This window comes from Cyprinodon tularosa, unplaced genomic scaffold, assembly GCF_016077235.1.
Source record: "Cyprinodon tularosa strain WSP-4 unplaced genomic scaffold, ASM1607723v1 ctg841, whole genome shotgun sequence".
Taxonomy (NCBI): domain Eukaryota; kingdom Metazoa; phylum Chordata; class Actinopteri; order Cyprinodontiformes; family Cyprinodontidae; genus Cyprinodon; species Cyprinodon tularosa.
The window spans coordinates 186363-201316 of NW_024039609.1; positions in this window are offsets into that span (position 1 = coordinate 186363).

The window sequence follows — 14954 nt, forward strand, 5'->3', positions numbered from 1 at the left end:
GCGGAGTACTTGTCTGTCATGTAAATCAATGACATCTGTTCCACATCCTCCGCTACTCCTCCGCACGTCTCTGTCCACGTACGTCTTCTCCGTCCTTCACCGTCAAAATACGGAACTGAGCTCTTTTTTTGCTCCGCTCCGGTCAGTCCAGATCAAGACCCGCAATTGCAATCACACCAAACAGGAAAAAGAATGTACAGAAGACCCGGTTTGTCCAATTAAGGATGCAGCAGTTAAACGTTCCTACTATAGCTGTTTGTTGCTGTTCTTTATTATGTATGTAGGATGAGGTCAGATGTCTCGGCACTATTTGTATTTAGAGAAATAATTAGTTAAATGCTTTCATGTGCAGAACAGCTCGTAAAAAAGTCATTATGGTTGTAACTTATGCAAAGCTGGTCCTTTCAATGCAATTTCACTTTAGTTTATTTTTATAGCTCCAACTGACAACTATGTCATCTCAAGGCACTTTAGAGTTCACCAGATCATCCAGTCAGATTGATTCAAAGTTTTCTAAGTAAAACCAGTTGACTGCATCAATTCATTGACTCAAGCATGCTTGTAGCGACAGTGGAGAGGAAAAACTTGTCATGGAACGCGGACAGAAGGACCCAGTATTCAAGGAGAGTCAGTAGGATAAGGTTGGTTTTTCTTTTCGGATTAGTTTTTCGTCCCAGTTCTGGCATGCGGGAGATTCTGTGTTTTGGGTCTGTGTCTCCCGATGTCAGAAGCCCGTGTTGTGTTTGTTTTTTTTTTTTTTTTGAAAGTTCAAACGTTTATTAAACAAAAACTAAAGTGGAGCTGTGGCTCGCGGACACTGCAGGCGGGGGGGCAGGGCACCGTCCAATCTCAGACACTCTGGTTTAACAGTCCAGACCACGAATGTCCCCAGTGCTGCAGTCCCAGAGGTCATGCTTGAAGCCGATCCTGGTCAGGGATCCAGAACAGACAGGAACAGACAGAACAGGCAGGATCCAGATCAGGCAGGAACAGAAACAGGTGGCAGGATCCAGACTTCCAGGCATCCACAGGCTCCCAGGAGGGACCAGAAGCATGACCAGGTGGTCACGCACAGGAGCAGACAGGATCGGGTGCAGACAGGCAGGCTCAGTGGAAGAGGGTAGCCGAGACAGGACGTGGAACCAGAACTTGATGCAGGACTTTAAACTGGTCTCCTCCCTGGAGCCAGGCTTACTGGATAAAAACTGAACCTCCCCACATATAGAGCCAAAAAACCCAGAGGACTCCGCGGGGGAGGAACAGTGGACGATCAGGAGATGAGACAAACACAGGACACGAACCAAGGAAGAAAACTAACAGACAGGCTAACAGAAAGACAAGTAATGATCTGGCACTGAATGCTCAGGCTGAACTGAATATAAACCAGAGGAAACAGGTGAGAGGAATAAATTATAATTGAGGCAGGGAGCGAAAAACCACAGGTGAAAGGAATGATTAATTAAGGGAGAGCAAACAGGCCAGATCATGACAAAACTCCCTTTTAACAGGAAGAAGCCAGGCTCAGTGTGAGCGGCCATCTGCTGAGGCCGACTGGGGTTCAAGGAGACAGATGCAGACATACAAAAGGCAACTGTGAAAGGCGGCCACTGGCTGCCATTCGGCTGGCGTTTGACTGGGAAGGGCCATTTTGATTGGCTGCTACCGTTAATCATTACATCTGAGTTCTGAGGTTATTGAAACTAAGGCCGCCCTAACCCCTAAATCCCTCCATCACTATATAAAAAGGGACTATATAGTGGACTTTATAGTGAACTCAGTTCACTTACTGTTCGGATTGATGATCACTACTTTTCCCTCCCTGTTGGTCACATAACTCCGCCTCCCTGCAGGCTGATTGCGCCATCTTTGTTATTTGTTGCCGTCACATAAAATCCCATGATACTTTGCCAGAATAGCTCTTGCAAAGCATTCTGGGATATTTCTGCTTGTCTAATAAGCTAGGATGATTGCAAATTTTCTACCTAAATTGCGGGAAATTTCGAGTCCACTACTTTTCATCCACTCATTCAAAATGGCGTAACCACTATATAGTGATCAGCGCGGACATTCGGACACACCCTAAGCCTCCCGAGTTCACTTCTCCTCAGCTGTTCCTCATTATCCTCCACACGATATTTAAGTTCACCATTGGCCCTTGTTCTCCCGCCATCCCGTCATTATTCATCTAACTCACCATGCTGCTCCTGAGTTCCAGTTTGATGCAAAAACAAACCCTCCCAAACTGACATCCTGCAGTCATTCTCTTTTTATCCAAATCCCAGAGGCTTTGCAGTTGTGTCATGTTATCTGTAAACTTGTTAGATCTTCCTACAGTTACATTTTATTATTCGTAGTTTTAATTTTTATTTCAAGTACAGAAATAAAAGTATTCACACAATATTCATTGCATTTGTCAAGTATAATTACTATATAAATTGCATATCTTATCCTAAAATATCTTTAAAGAAGAAAATATTCTTCTTCCTATTTAAAGACTTTACCTTGCAAAGACTTTTAAATGTGCTTTTAGTTTACACCTATCATAACATGTCACCTTAAATCTGAACGGGATATAAAAGCCCAATTTAACATAAACATGCCCCCCCATTAATCAATATTTTTTTGACTAAATTATAAATACATGAAAAAGTCATCCAAATTTAACTATGCTTCCCCCCCCCCAAAAAAAATAGTTTTCTTCTCTTGCCTTTCAAGACTGGGAAAATTTTTTTTTTTTAAATATTTTATTCTGTAAAAAAAAAAAAAAAAAAAAAATCACTTTCAGGCTTTTTCATATGAACCTTTTTTTTTTTTTAGCAACTATATCAAATATAACAAATACATTTACAGCTGAAATGCTTATTTTTTCTACCTGAGACTAGATTTTTTTTTTGGAGTTTTAATGGCACTAGCGGATTGTTTTTTTTTTTTTTTCAACAGTAGGCTGACAGGAAATGGGGTATTAGAGAGAGGGAGAGACATGGGCAAAGGACCACAGGCCGGATTCGAACCCGGGTCGGCCGCGTCAACCTGCACTCCCCAGACTAAATATTTTTGCCATAATATCTTCCTGTCATTCCTTTTATGAGGTTTATGATATAGCATCCCATCCAAAAATGTTTACCCCTCAGACAGAAATGTATACAGACTTTAGTCTGATATTGTATTTAATGAGGTGGATATGACTTTCAGTAATTATCAAGTGATGCTTTCAAGTATACAGTAACTCTACCAGTTATATAGACTAGTGTGTGAATTACTAAGCGCCTTTTCTTTATCAGGCAGAGAGAGAGAGGCTAAGGCCAGTTCTCTGCCTTAAACAATTGATCCATAAGCTTTTGAGCTTAGACAAAGAATGTGTGGATAGACAAAGAGACACACTGAGTGTAAAGGATGTTGTATAACATCCTAACAGTAGTTGAAAACATTGCGCCTGAATCTTAATTAGAAAACAGACTCTGCCCAGAAAAAATGTAATTCAAGCATCTAATGAGCCAGGAGACAAACAATCAATTCCAGATCAATTCCTAACCTATTGTGAGTGTTTGAAGCTAATGCATTTCTGGTTTGCCTTCACTTTGTAAACAAAAAGGGAAACAAATCTGACAGGGATTGATAAAAAAGGGACAAAGTAGGCATGAGGTAGAATATCTTTGCACATTGCATTCCCAGATTCTCCATTCACTGGCGTCAGAGAAATTTATGCTGATATCACAGGCAATAAGATTCACGATCCATACTCCATGTCAGGTGATAACTTACCACAGCATTGTTTGCCAGAAAGAGAGTTTCTTTTCACCAACTGAATAAGTTAACTGGATGAATCCAACCAAACAGTATAAACATGTCTGCTTAGGACCAACATTATTAATATTGGTGAAACATAGCTCACATATTGATATCTTGATGTAGGAAAAATATATAAATGAGAGATCCTTTGTGGGAAACCCACCTAAATACAAATGAAGTGGAATAAATAAAAGTTTTGATAAGTGTGATACAGTGGCGGCCGGCCCATAGGGGGCGCTGGGGCACCGCCCTCCCTGATAAGAAGAGAGAAACATAAAAAATATACTTTTAGAAATTAACTCATAAATGTCAGTTTTACTCTCTAGAGTGTTTACATATAAGCAAAACAAATTATATAAACTACATTTCCCTATCTACTGTAATTTGTGGATTTCCACAGATAGACTCCTACCGTCTCTGTTCTGGGGGCGCTGATCAGACAGACCCACATTTGCAGAGAATCTGTCAATCATGTACTATTGCTAGATGAATTTAATGGCCAATCAGCGTCTCGGAACTTTATGGTCTTGGGGCGCTGAAAATACTGCCCTTTAACAGGCTTCTGAACCCAAGCGCAGGTGCAGACAATTAAAGGGAAGATGGCGAATGTAACGAACGAGATGCAGCTTCCACCAAATTCGGTGAGATCCTTATTTATCTACCCGTTTGCCAGAAGAACATCCCTGTTGTAGGATATGAACATTTCATGTCATGGTTATTGTGACTGTGACGAATCCACCTCGTCGCTTAAAACAACCTCTCTAACTTTGCGCGCCACACACACATTCCTGTTATACTGTGTTTGTGAGGACCAATCCGCTCGCGCTGAGACCAGTAGCTCCATGAACGTAAAACACACAAGCTGTTCCTGGTTACCTGCTGCGTATTGAGGGTGCACACTTAATATTTCAGTGGGGTTAGCCGTGTGTGTGTGTGTGTGGGTATGTGGGGGGTGTGGGTGTGTACGTGTTTATGCTATGGGGACTTGTCATCCTCAGTCTGGCTGCGTCTTTGCTGGGTTCAAACCCAGTTTGGTGTAATTGAATAAGTCAATGAGTCTGTGTAAAAGAATTAAGTTGTAAAAATTATTTGTTTTTGTACATCAATTGTTTGTGGAGGTAACATATGGACAAAACTGATTTATGAGAAGAAATCAGAAATAAGAGAGCCTGAGGGGAGGGGCTTAAACTATTTAATGAGGGCTGTGGGAAGAAAAGCGGCAATTTTTGTTTTCTGTTTCTCTGTTACATTGCTGGTAACTGGAGGGAGGCTGAGGCCCAGAGTATCTTGTATATGTTTAGTTTCTTTTGCACCCTGTTTTGAGTTTTTGAGCTCAATAAATCACCAACACCGGTAACCCGACTGAGACTGGATTCTTGGAGGCCAAAGAACCCCGTCACAGTGACCCAAATCATCACTGTTACTGTTATTATATAGTAAATTAAATCATTACTGTTAAATTGTATGTATTGTCCAATTGTTTATTTGAATTCTTATTCCGGATTAGTTGGAGACATACACTAGGCTATATCAGCCCCACCAAAAATATTTTTCACCAGCCGCCACTGGTGTGATATATAGCAGCATTAAACCTTAAGCTATTTTCCATCAGAAGTTGTCAGGTAATAAGACAAATTAAAGTCATAACTAAAGTAGAATCAGAGAAATGTAGCAATTGAATGAATTGAGGAGGGCATCAGAGCACTATGAAATTTGGTCTGCAGAGGTAAACATCAATCCATCCATTTTCTGTTGCAATCATCCCTGTTAGGGTCACAATATGTGCTGGTGCCTATCTCCTGCTGTCAATGGGCGAGAGGCGGGGTACACCCTGGACAGGTCGCCAGTCCATCACAGGGGGAACACAGAGAGAAACAGAACCAAGAACCATTCACGCACACATTAACACCTAAGGAGAATTTAGAGAGGCCAATTAACCTAACTGTCATATTTTTGGACTGTGGGAAGAAGACAGCCCACAGATACACAGGGAGACCATGCAAACTCCATGCAGAAATACCCCAGGCCAGAAATCGAACCCAGAACCTTCTTGCTGCAGCAAGGCAGCAGTGCTACCCATTGCTCTACTGAGCAGACCCAGAGGTAAACAGTTGCTTTAAAAAGTATTTGCGTCCTTACACATTTTATAAGGTTTTGCATTTTTCATCCATCCATCCATCCATCCATCCATCCATCCATCCATCCATCCATCCATCCATCCATCCATCCATCCATCCATCCATCCATCCATCCATCCATCCATCCATCCATCCATCCATCCATCCATCCATCCATCCATCCATCCATTTTCTGTCACGTTTATCCCTGCTGGGGTCGTGAACCTTCTTGCTACACGGCAGCAGTGCTACCAAGTGCTTCACAGTGAAGCCCCTGGTTTTGCATTTTTTAACACTTATTTTATTTAGCTCATCTTCTAATTTTAAAATCTGCTTAAAAATGCAGCTGTATGCAGCATATGAGCATTTTCTTTTATTACAGCCAAAACGACCTGGCTCCATGGGAAAAGTAATTGTCACCCTCACCCAATAACTTGTTATTCTATCCATGGGATGCAGCAGTAATGTTTCCAGATCCCAACTGTCCAAGATCATCACACTACTACTCCAGAGTTTTCAGGTTTTTTTAGGTTCACCAGATATAGATACAGATACACCAGAAATAAACAGGATGCATGCCTGCCAAAAATGTCCATTCTTGTCCTTTCAGCTTACAGAATATTTTCCCCAAAGTCTTACTCGTTTTACTGCAGATGTGAGAGAAGATGTGGTTGTTTCTTTTTTTAATTGGTCAGTAGTGATGTGCATCTTGGGGCTCTCCGATGGGGGCTGCAGTGCACTAGAGTCCAGAAGCACTAAAAAAAAAAAATCACGTTTAACCCTTTAACATATTCTAGATTGACAAATATTGGAGACTTTTCCATAATTTGTGTTTAAATGTCTTTATGGGCATTATATCTGTTTGAATGTTTATCCAACTTACTTTTTCCTACATACTTTTTAGGGAATTTCTTGATTTTGAAAAAGCAAAACTAAGTTTTTTAGATAAACATGGTTAATGAAATTATTTTATGATTTAACAAAGAGCAGAATTGCATTTCCCTATAGGGGGGTTTGGATAGCTTTTTTGTTGTTGAAATTATAGTTTTATTGTTAAATTATATAGTTAAATGATCTAAAACATAAAAATGTTACAAGTAAAACAGATGCATCTGTGAGAAAACAAATCTTTATGGCTAAGTGTTTGATGTTTTGCAAATGTGTTTTTTTTATTCAATATCTGAGAGCATAAGTTTGTTTTAGTTGATGGATAAGATGAATTGGAAGATACAAAACTCAAAATGAAAATGAGGGAGTGGTGATGAGGGTCAGATAAAGTCTAGTTGGAGAAGTAGGAAAGGAATTAATCAGTGGAGGGATAATTACAGGAAGGGGAGCATTTGGAGGACGCTGACACTGCAGCTCAGCAGTGCATAAGCGGCCACCAGTTCCCACTTTTCAACCACAAAGGAGCTTTTAGCATGCATCTGGTGAACGGACTGCGGGAAAGACAAATTAACTTGCCCAGGGACTACAAAGCTTTTAAAAAGTATCAAAGCAAGTCTGAAGATTGGAACACAAATCCACACTGTCATAGACTATGGTTCTGGACTGAAACACAGACTGGCATGGCAAGTATAAAGAATTAATGATGTTCTGAGGCAGCTGAGCAAAACAACTGGCATGGAGATAAACTGAGGACCCGAGAGTTTCAAAAGGGATTAAGACAGGTGTGCAAAATAGAGCAAATTAGGTAACACAGGTGCACAGAAGGTTCTGGCTGAGGGAGAAATTATAAAAAAAGAAAGAGAACCAGTCCAAAAAAGACAGAAATAATGACTAAAGAAGGTAAAGACAAAACCAACTAGAAACACAAAGAAATTAGACATATAAAACTAAACTAGAAATCATCTGGCAAAAAGGTAAACTTTCCGGAAGTATTTCAATCCTGCTTCTTATTGAATCATACCGATGTTAAGCTTTATTTATCTACCTTTTTGTTTTGCTAAAAAAAGCACACAAATCTAAAGAAAAACCTCTAAAGCAGTCTCTAAAGAACCTCTAAAGAAGTAAAGCAGCAAACTCGAAACAGCAACAATAACAGAATATGGCAAGCCATCATAAACAGAACCAAAACAGAAATCTATCTAGCAGATTCTGGTAAAAATGCATGGTGTCATCAGAGGCCAAACATGCATAACTGTAAAAAGTGCAATACTCCACACCACAATTCATGCACATGTTTTTTTGTTTTTGCATTTTTGAGAATCTTTCCAACGGACGTTCATTTTTGTTTTTTTTATAAGTTTTAAAATGTATGTGTGTGCATTACATGTGCATTTTGAGCTGGTCTCTCAGCAAATTTTTATTGTGGTCATGTAATAGCCATGTTTCCATTCAACTAAAATGCATGAAGATTTAAAAGTTTGAAAGATAAAGATTCCATCTGTAAACAACATGGCTGTACACAACAGGAAGTAGAGGGCGGATTCTAGCACGGACCACAGATCAGGAATTCAGGAAAGTTGTAATTAATATGTTGCTATGGGGCAAATTGTTCTAATGTTAATGTGTCAGCAAGTAATGGCGATGTTCCTTGCAGCTATGTTTACAAGCATAATAGGAACATCCACGGAGACAGCTGATCAAAGGTTTGCTACATCACAGCTGATTTGTAAAAAGTATTTCCATTTACCATTTTGTTCATTGACCCTTTTTCACAAAAGCTAAAACCAACTCAAGTTGGCGATTACATTTTTTTTTCAAATTTGAAGAATTTTATTTAAAATGTTGCTTTTTCCATCAAGCTTTTCTGAATACTTCAAAATGTGCATTAGAAAAAGCTGAAAAGCTGAAAATGCACCAACTCATAACTCTCTCTCCTGTAAAGTAGCTCAGGGGAAGCTTGATCATTAATGTTTGCTGGGAACAAATGACTCAAGAACAAAATAATCAGAATCCAATCAGAGAATTCCTGGAATGGATCTTGTTTGTTTTTTTGTGTTGTTTTCTTGTACTGTAAAACTATTGGCTGGAGCTGATAAGTGTAAGAATAAAGACAAATCAGTGGATGGATTAAAAAATAAATTTTTGTTATCCAAGATATGCTGTGAGGGAAGTACATGGCCTTTTCAGGGAATGTCTTTCTTAGATCAAGGCCCCGCTGCAGACATTTTATGTGATATTTTTTTTGTATTCAGTGAATCTCAACGGGGCATTCAACTAACGCCCCAACGGATAAGAAATTTGGACAGAGCATTCACCAATGATAAAAAACTAAATTTCCCATACAAATGCATACATAAATGCACACATATGCTAACTTTTCACACTTCTGACCAAGACTGTCTTTTTAGGATGCATGGAAGATGATGCTCGTCCAAGTGAGTTTAAAATAAGCAATGACTGATAAGGGTTTATGATTATTTTTTTTTACCAGAATAAAGTGATTCAAAATCAATAACAGAATTTATTATCCTGATGGATATCAGATAGGGCATGACAGGCTTTCTGGTTGCACTGTTGTGTGAGCTTTCTAATTATGAATGAGTCACCCAATAATAGGCTAAATGACTAAAAGGCTCAGAACCAGCACCTAATGACAGACATTGGATTTGTCTACCCTCAATAACACACTTTTGCGGTAACCTATTTTTCTTCACTAATCTTTAAAGTTCCAGCTTTGTCTTAGGTTAATACACATGCTGTGTAGGACCTGGGCTCTACACAACACATACTCTCTTTTCCTCATCTACAGTTTGGTTCCAGATTCTGGGGAGAGGGACCACTTAGCTGTCCAATCTTTGCCACAGAACCAGCAATTCAATTTACAACACATGTCATTGCAGGGCACTTTCCAGAAACAATTCCAACTGAGTCACAGTTTGGTCAAAACTTTTCTATCAAAGGAAACCCAGATGACTGCATCCAGTCATTAAATTTGCAGGATCCACTCCTCATGGATGAGCTTGTGGTGACAGTAGATATTCACCCGCATTGTGTTAATGACTGCAACAATCCCACAGACAGAGCAGGCATACAGCAACAGTGGAGAGGGAAACAATACCTTTTAACAGGGAGAAACCTCCAGCAGAACCAGGCAGTATGAACCATCACACAGATGTTCTGTACTTTCTTTGGAAACATATGGTTTAAGGACATTTTATGTTGTTTACTCATAATATTCTGTAAGAATGATGTTTAGATTATAATTGAAATTAATACTCTACCAACATTATGCTACAGAAGATGAATTCTTGCTCCTTCTGCTAGAGCTATTTTGGCTTTATTAAAGAAAAATGAATATTAGAGGCAAAACAAAAGGTACTAGTTTGTAATAAAAAATTGGTCCTTAGGGTAGCATTCAACACTCCATTTTATTAAACTCTGAAAAAGGGGGTCGGCTTATCTGATACAGTACAGGACTGGTTTAAAGAACGGGGAAGGGAGACCAAAAAGATTATATGTGGTGTTCACTTTCAATGTCTAACATGCTCCCCCTTACTCAGATCTTCATTAACTACAACATGAATTACCATAACTACGCAGATACACATCTATACATTACAATGTCACTAGGTGACTACCAACTCATTCAAACACTGGGTCAATGCATAGAAGAAATCAACGCATGGATGTGCCAAAATCTTCTCCATCTGAATCAAAACAAAACTGAACAAATAGTCTTTAAATTAAAATAAGAGCTGAACAGAAGTTAGCACACTGCTTCAGTAAATCCAGCTAGAAACCACTAATTAGTCTGGAAACCTGGGTGTCAGGATGAATGTAGACCTGCACTTGCAGGGGTCACAAAGACAATAATGAAGTGGCACATCTATGACCTAAAGAACATCTCCTGGTTAAAGGGCTTGTGTCCAAGTGGAAACTTGAAAAAGTAATTCATGCTTTCATCTTTAGTAGAATTAGTTACTACAATTATGTTTTCACAGGTTCTGCCTAAAAAGTTGATCAGACAGCCGCAGCTGAACCAGAATGCTTCTGCCAGCCTGTGTCCTTACTGGAGCCAGTGTTGATTTTGATAGCCATCTTAGATTTAGTCTTAGTTTTCGTCTTCTATTATTTTTAGTTGAATTTTAGTCATTACGAAATGTGATAGTTTTAGTCGGTTTCAGTCGACTAAAACTTAAAAAGGTTTTAGTCTAGTTTTAGTCAGTTATGTTGCAAAAAAAAAAGTTAACCTTTACATTTTCTGATAACACCCAATATTCTATAACTGAGTATAGAATATTGCCATGCAGGTCATCATTGCTGTTGGGCAGAAAACTTTGATTTATACAATTCAAATAAACCGTTTTATGAATGAATGCCCTACTTTATAAAAAAGTGTCTCACAAAAGTTCTGAAAATAGTTATCTATAGGAGATTAGATAGAGAGACTACATTATGTAATCCTACTATGGGTTAAATTGTAACAGATTGTTGATATAATTCACAACATTTGTTTTATCAAAATCTCATTTGGTCAGTAGTTTGATATTGAATAGCATCTTTAATTATCTTGGCACTGATGCCTGGTCTGATTACTCATTTCACACACCTGGTTAGCTCCGCCCAGTTCTCATTACCCGTTTATCTGATTCACCTGCATTAGTGTCTGTTTAACCAGCCTTCAGACCAGTTATCAGTACCAGATTATTTTGAGCCACTGGTGAGACTTATTCTGGTATTCGTGTCTTTTGATTACCTGATCCTGACCTCTTCTGCCTTCCGACCTCTAAACCTCCCTGTTCCCGTCTGATCTGTTTGCCTGATCTGTCTTCTGACTCCTGTCGGATCTCTGCCTGTTGTGTACCCTACCTGGAACCGTGACCAGACTCCATCCTGGATTCTCCCTCGGCACCTGACCGGATCTCTGACCTTCTGGCTCTGACAACCGAGCATATCCCCGACATCAGCTTTGGCTTTGCCCTCTGGATTATCTTGCCTACATTCGTCTACTCAGTTCTGATCTCCTGCCTGTCCTCCAACCACCGATGCATCAGCGTCTGTGCGGCAATCGCTATGCCAAATTGGCAGCCGGTTACCTGGAACCATCCTCAACTTCTGGATTCGGACTGAACTATAAGACCAGAGGTTCCTGTCTTAGACTCCAACTCTGCTCACTCTGATTCGGTTTCAATAAACGTTTTGAGAAATCTGTTTGTCCACTATGAATATTGGATCCTTCTGTTCTGAGCTTGACAACAAACTAAAGTATGCTCTGATTAAAGACTAAGACAGAATTTAATTGTGTAGTTTGGGTATTTTTAAAAATATATTAAGCAGCTATATTCTATCTTTGAATTAAAAAGTGAAATATTAACCACCTTCAGACATATTATTTGAAAAGTAAATAAACCCTTTTTTCCCTTTATAGTCTACCTACCTTATGTAGATACAAGGCCCGATGTGTAGGTTTAGTCTAACAAAACAAAAAAACTGACACTGTTTCATAATTGAATTCTGTTTGTATTGTTTTTATGATGGTTTTTATTGGCCATTTTATTGCAACATTGCCTGGAAGCCTTTATTTCCACATGGGATAATAAAACCTGATGGTGCGAATTGTGACAAATAAATCTTTTTAAATAGTGAAGTTTTTAAGTTAATGCATATTGCCATCCAAAGGGCTTTAAGTCTGTGGATTTTTATGCCAACGTCAGTGTAAAGCTTGTAAATTTAGGGATAATGTGATTTAGATTTTGAATTTTAACACTACTCTTCCTGTGGTTTGAGTGCTTTTGCTTCAGCACTCAGCCACTCGAGAGGAAAAAAGGTGCAGTTGGGGCACATTGATTTTTCTTTTCTCATGTTAAAAAGCTTTTATTGACTTGGTATTTTCTCACTGGAAAGGTTAGAGCAAAAGGGAGAGGAAAGGAGCAGAGGAGAAAGAAAGAGATGCAGGACTAGTGCTTCTGAATAACTCACTTTAGTCTATTTTAGTGCTTATGTCATTCTTTAAAGCTAAAACTTATGTTCTCAGTTAAAACCACAGATAAAAATAGGACAGTTCAGACCTCATCAAGCAGCCAAATTGACTGCATGTGAATTCCTTAATTTCTTGATGGGAAAAAGAAAAACTGAATAAGAACAAAGAAGCACGGCGACTAGAGCAGTGTAGAAGTCTTCATCACCTCTAAAGTATCGCCCATAACGATAATCTCATCATGAAAGATCATAATTTCTCCATAAAAAGTCATAAAGCTTCACAGCGGCTTCGCCTCAGGAGAGCCAGATGACACTTTGTTGCTGACACAGCTTTAAATCACCTCAATCTCAACCCTCCTTCACAACATCTCCTTCACAGTATGTAAAAGAACAAAGATGCTCAAACTGTTTCCCAACATTCATCTTTGCTAATTTTTACTTCTCTTGTAACAGATTTAATACATTCAGGGCTGCTTAATGGGAACACAACAATAATTTGTGGAATAAACAAACAGCAGATCTCATGAACTACTGTTTAGCCCATCATCTAAAGAAGAAAAGAGAAAAAAAAGGCACCTCTTTGGAGGAGGTTCACCGGAGGAGCTAAAGAATACAGAAATCCTTAACTCAGGTGGGTGAAATTGTCTAGAGGTCAAACATTTGTCTTAAACTCTAATTATCTTAAAAAAGAAGAAAGCCATTGTAGAAGGAAAGTCAAAAGAAGTTTCATATCTTGTTTTACTAAGAACTACCGTATGTAGAGGGCCTTCATGAATATGCAGATCATGTTCTAATAATTTGTGGGTGAAGGATATGCAGATATAAATACTTAGCAACCACAAAGCAATTTTTATTTGTACATGGGCGTTGGTACTGTTCAATGTCAGACGATGGAGAGCGTCTATGCACATGGAAAATAAACTGATAGTAACATATTTTCATTGGGAGAAATGGAATAATAATACTGGTGTAAAGATGTCTGTGCGGGCCAGCACAGTTAATACAGAGGGAAGCAAATTATTTATATGCAAAACAAAACAGAAAAACCCTTTTTAAATATTGTAGTATGTTTAGATTAGCAAACAACTGAGTATTTACAGCCAACTGAGTCCATGGCAGATCTTGTAAATATTGGACAGTGAATTGTGCTAAGAGAGATTTCTTTTCCCCACTCATTGTTCCTTTGCAAGTTTTTATCACAAGCTTTTATTATAATTACAAGCATACGATTTTGTTTAATTAAATTTCTATACCTTGTTTAGCAAGAATTTGATTGGACTTTGGAGCTTAATCTCGCTGTAAATCCAACAATGAGTCCTTCCCGCTAAGAGGGAGGTTTGCGGAGAGAAGCAGACAGAGTCTGCTTTTCCAAGTTTTATGACTGATGTTTAACTGTCTTTTATCTAACACGTTATTTTTGTCTGTCTTATTTTCTACTTTTATACGTTACACTTTTTCCACTGCAATCTAGATGTAGCATTATAATTACATAAATTGTAGTATAAATAAAATGTATCTTGAATGTTATTATTTTGCACCGTCTTTATAACTGCCAGTAGCACATGCATGTTTGTTCATTTTAATGGGGAGGAGTGAACTTGTTGCCATTTTTTATGATTTATGAATAGAACATTTGTTGATCTTCTGCAACACGCCCACTTACTGCATGTGCATCATTTTTTTGTTTAAGCAATTTGGTGTATCTTATTTGCATTCTTTTAAAATCAGGTCCTATTGTAGCAGAAAGCCCAAACTACAATTCACCCCATTGGAGGCAGCTACATGCTGTGGAGGATGGTTGTCTTTAGGAGAGACGGTAAAGCTGATTTTAGATGGATAGAGCTAAATACAGTAGAGGAGAGTACTGGGAGAAAACCAGTTAGAGGCTGCTTAACACTTGAGACCTAGGTGAAGTTTACACAAGGTTCTGACAGTGCTGTAAACATTTAGGCATAGCTAAAGCATAGTCATGTGTTACAATGGCACTGACTAAGGGTTAAATCAGGTCAAATCACATCTGCAAAAGCTATTAAAGGAATATGTGCTTCCAGAAGCTTCCAATCTCTAATCCGATGGATCTGAGCTTGCAAAGATCCATCATGTCCAAATTAAAGCTGGTAGAGACAGACACTGAAAGACTTGCAGCAGCAGAAGGTGGTTCCACACAGTTCTGACTCAGTG